The 3,855-nt window shown below is 39.7% G+C and overlaps 1 pseudogene; it reads right to left on the bottom strand.

Annotated features, from left to right (window-relative positions):
• Positions 1-1,387: 1,387 nt before the first annotated feature.
• On the bottom strand, positions 1,388-1,800 carry LOC111533731 (annotated as a pseudogene).
• Between the last annotated feature and the right edge of the window lie 2,055 nt (positions 1,801-3,855).

The following is a 3,855-nucleotide window of genomic DNA, read 5'->3' on the forward strand; positions in this document are numbered from 1 at the left end:
ATATAGGTAAATGTGGGCCATGGTGATTTGCTGCCCCTATCAATGCATCACCTAGGTATTAAGCCTGGCATATGTTAGATTTTTCCTTATGCTCTGTCTCCTCCAACTACCCCTCACCAACAGACCCAGTGTGTGTTTTTCCCCTCCCTGTGTCCATGCGTTCTCATAGTTCAGCTCCCATATATGAGAACATGCAGTGTCTGGTTTTCTGTTCCTGCGTTAGTTTTCTGATGATAATGGCTTCCAGCTCCATCCATGTCCCTGCAAAGGACATGATCTCATTCCTTTGTATGACTACATAGTATTCCACAGTATATATACACCATATTTTCTTTCTTTTTTTTTTTTTTTTTGAGGCGGAGTCTTGCTCTGTCGCTGGGGCTGGAGTGCAGTGGTCAGATCTCAGCTCACTGCAAGCTCCACCTCCCGGATTTACGCCATTCTCCTGCCTCAGCCTCCCGAGTAGCTGGGACTACAGGTGCCCGCCACCTCGCCTGGCTGGTTTTTTTGTATTTTTTAGTAGAGACGAGGTTTCACCATGTTAGCCAGGATGGTCTCGATCTCCTGACCTCGTGATCCGCCCATCTCGGCCTCCCAAAGTGCTGGGATTACAGGCTTGAGCCACCGCACCCAGCCTTTTTTTTTTTTTTTTTTTTACATATTTTCTTTAATCCAGTCTATATTTGATGGACATTTGGGTTGAATCCATGTCTTTGCTATTGTGAATAGTGCTTCAACGAACATACACGTGCATGTATCTTTATAATAGAATGATTTCTATACCTTTGGGTATATACCCAGTAACGGGATTGCTGGGTCAAATGATATTTCTGGTTCTAGATCTTTGAGGAATTGCCACACTGTCTTCTACAAGAGTTGAACTAAATTACATTCCCACCAACACTGTAAAAGCATTCCTATTTCTCTGCAGCCTCACCAGCATCTGCTGTTTCCCAGTTTTTTAGTAATCGCCATTCTGAACATGAGATGGTATTTCACTGTGGTTTTGATTTGCATTTCTCTAATGGTCAGTGATATTGAGTTTTCTTTCATGTGTTTGCTGGCTGCATATATGTCTTCTTTTTAGAAGTGTCTGTTCATGTCCTTTGCTGACTTTTCAATAGGGTGGTTGTTTCTTGTAACTATGTTTGAGTTCCTTGTAGACTCTGGATATTAAATCTTTGTCAGATGAAGAGATTGCAAAAATTTTCTCCCATTGTGTAGGTGGTCTGTTCACTCTGATGATACTTTCTTTTGCTGTGTAGAAGCTCTTTAGTTTAATTAGATCCTATTTGTCAATTTTTGCTTTTGTTGCAATTTCTTTTGATTTTTTTTTTTTTTTTTTAAGAAAGCCAGCTGACTCTTTATTGCTTTGGGGGCAGGGGGCTCAGGAGCTCTTGGTGGGGCAGGTCCGCTTCCTCTTCACCATCACAGGCTTCTGGCTGCACAGGATAGCGCTGGCCCTGCAGATGGCTGCCATGCGCAGGTCAGGGTGGTACTTGTTCTTGCCGATCATGTGTCTGATGCTGGTGAGCGTGGCGCAACCATTCTTGTTGATGGTGGTCCCCACATAGGAGGTGGCAGGCTTACCTGGCCGGATCTCCACTTAATGACCACCACCACACCTTTGCCCTCGACTGCCGGTTCCACGCCCACGGTTTTGCGGTGAATCAGCCCGTTGTAGCGGAAGGAATTGCAGGCCTTCAAGTTATTGGGCTCAGTACTGTAGGTCTGCTTATTCCTCTTGATCAGGAAACTGGAGCAGTCCCACAGGACCATCCATTGCAGATGCGCAGACATGGTGGCGGCTCTTCTCGCAGCGGCGACCTGAGACAGAAAGAGCTCTTGATGTTTTCATCATGAAATCTTTGCCTGTGACTATGTCCTGAATGGTAGTACCTAGATTTTCTTCTAGGATTTTATAGTTTTCGGTTTTACATTTTAAGCATTTAATCTATCTTGAGTTAATTTTTGTCTAAGATGTAAGGAAGGGCTCCAGTTTCAATTTTCTTCATGTGGCTGGCCAGTTCTCCCAGCACCAATTATTAAACAGGGAATTCTTTACCCATTGCTTGTTTTTGTCAGGTTTGTCAAAGATCAGATGGTTGTTAAGTGTGTAGTCTTTTTTCTAAGTTCTCTATACTGTTCCATTGGTCTATTTATCTGTTTTTGTAACAGTACCATGCTGGTTTTTTGTTCCTATAGCCTTATATTATAGTTTGAAGTCAGATAGGATGATGCCTCCAGCTTTGATCTTTATGCGTAGGATTGTATGGAATATATGGGCTCTTTTTAGGTTCCATATAAATTTTAAAATAGTTTTTTCTAGTTCTGTGAAGAATGTCGATGGTAATTTAATGGGAATAGCATTGAATCCATAAATTACTTTGGGCAGGACAGCCATTTTCGTGATACTGATTCTTCCTATCCATGAGCATGGAATGTGTTTTCGTTTGTTTGTGTCCTCTATGATGTCCTTGAGCTGTTGTTTTGTAGTTTTCCTTGAGTCAGTCCTTAACTTCCCTTGTTAGCTGTATTCCTAGGTATTTTATTCTCTTCGTAGCAATTGTGAATGGGAGTTCATTCATAATTTGGCTCTCTGTTTGCCTGTGGTTGGTTTTACAGGAATCATGTTAATTTTGTATCCTGAGACTTAGCTGAAGTTGCTTAGCAGCTTAAGTAGCTTTTGGGCTGAGACAGGAGTTTTTTTAGATATAGCATCATTTTATCTGCAAACAAAGACAATTTGACATCCTCTCTTCCTACTTGAATACCCATTATTTCTTCCTCTTGCTTGATTACCCTGGCTAGAACTTCCAACACGATGTTGAATAGGAGTGGTGAAAGAGGGCATCCTTGTCTTACAGCAGTTTTCAAGGTGAATGCTTCCAGCTTGTGCCCATTCAGTATGATATTGGCTGTGGGACTGTCATAAATAGCTCTTACTATTATTATATTTTGAGGTATGTTCCATGAATACCTAGTTTATTGAGAGTTTTTAACCTGAAGCAATATTGAATTTTATTGATGGCCTTTTCTGCATCTATTGAGATAATCATGTGTTTTCTATTTTTAATTATGTTTATGTGATGAATTACATTTATTGATTTGCATATGTTGAACCAGCCTTGCATCCCAGGGATGATGCTAACTTGACCATGGTGGATAAGCTTTTTGATATGCTGCCAGTATTTTATTGAGGATTTTTGCATCTGTGTTCATTAGGGATATTGACATGAAGTTTTCTTATTTTGAAATATTTCAGCCAGGTTTTGGTATCAGGATGATTATGGAATAGTAAAATGAATCCCTCCTTTTAAACTGTTTGGAATAGTTTTAGAAGAAATGGTACCAGCTCTTCTTTGTAGAAATCAGCTGGTAGGAATCAACTGTAAATCTTTCTGGTCCTGAGCTTTTTTTGGTTGATACTCTATTTATTACTGCCTCAATTTCAGAACTTGTTAATTTTTTATTCAGAGATCCAACTTCTTCCTGGTTCAGACTTGGGAGAGTGTATGTGTCCAGGAATTTATCCATTTTTTTCTAGATTTTCTAGTTTATATGAATAGAGGCGTTTATAGTATTCTCTGATGGTAGTTTATATTTCTGTGGGGTCAGTGGTGATATCTCTCTTACCATCTTACATTGTGTTTATTTCATTCTTCTCTCCTTTCTTCTTTATTAGTGTAGCTACTAGCCTATCTATTCTATTTTTTTTTTTCAAAAAACAGCCCCTGGATTCATTAATTTTTTGAAGAGTTTTTCATATCTCTGTCTTCTTCCATTCCACTCTTATATTGGTTATTTCTTGTATTCTGTGAGATTTGAGGTTTGTTTGCTCTTATTTCTCTAGTT

The sequence above is a fragment of the Piliocolobus tephrosceles genome, chromosome 15, assembly GCF_002776525.5.
Source record: "Piliocolobus tephrosceles isolate RC106 chromosome 15, ASM277652v3, whole genome shotgun sequence".
NCBI lineage: Eukaryota > Metazoa > Chordata > Mammalia > Primates > Cercopithecidae > Piliocolobus > Piliocolobus tephrosceles.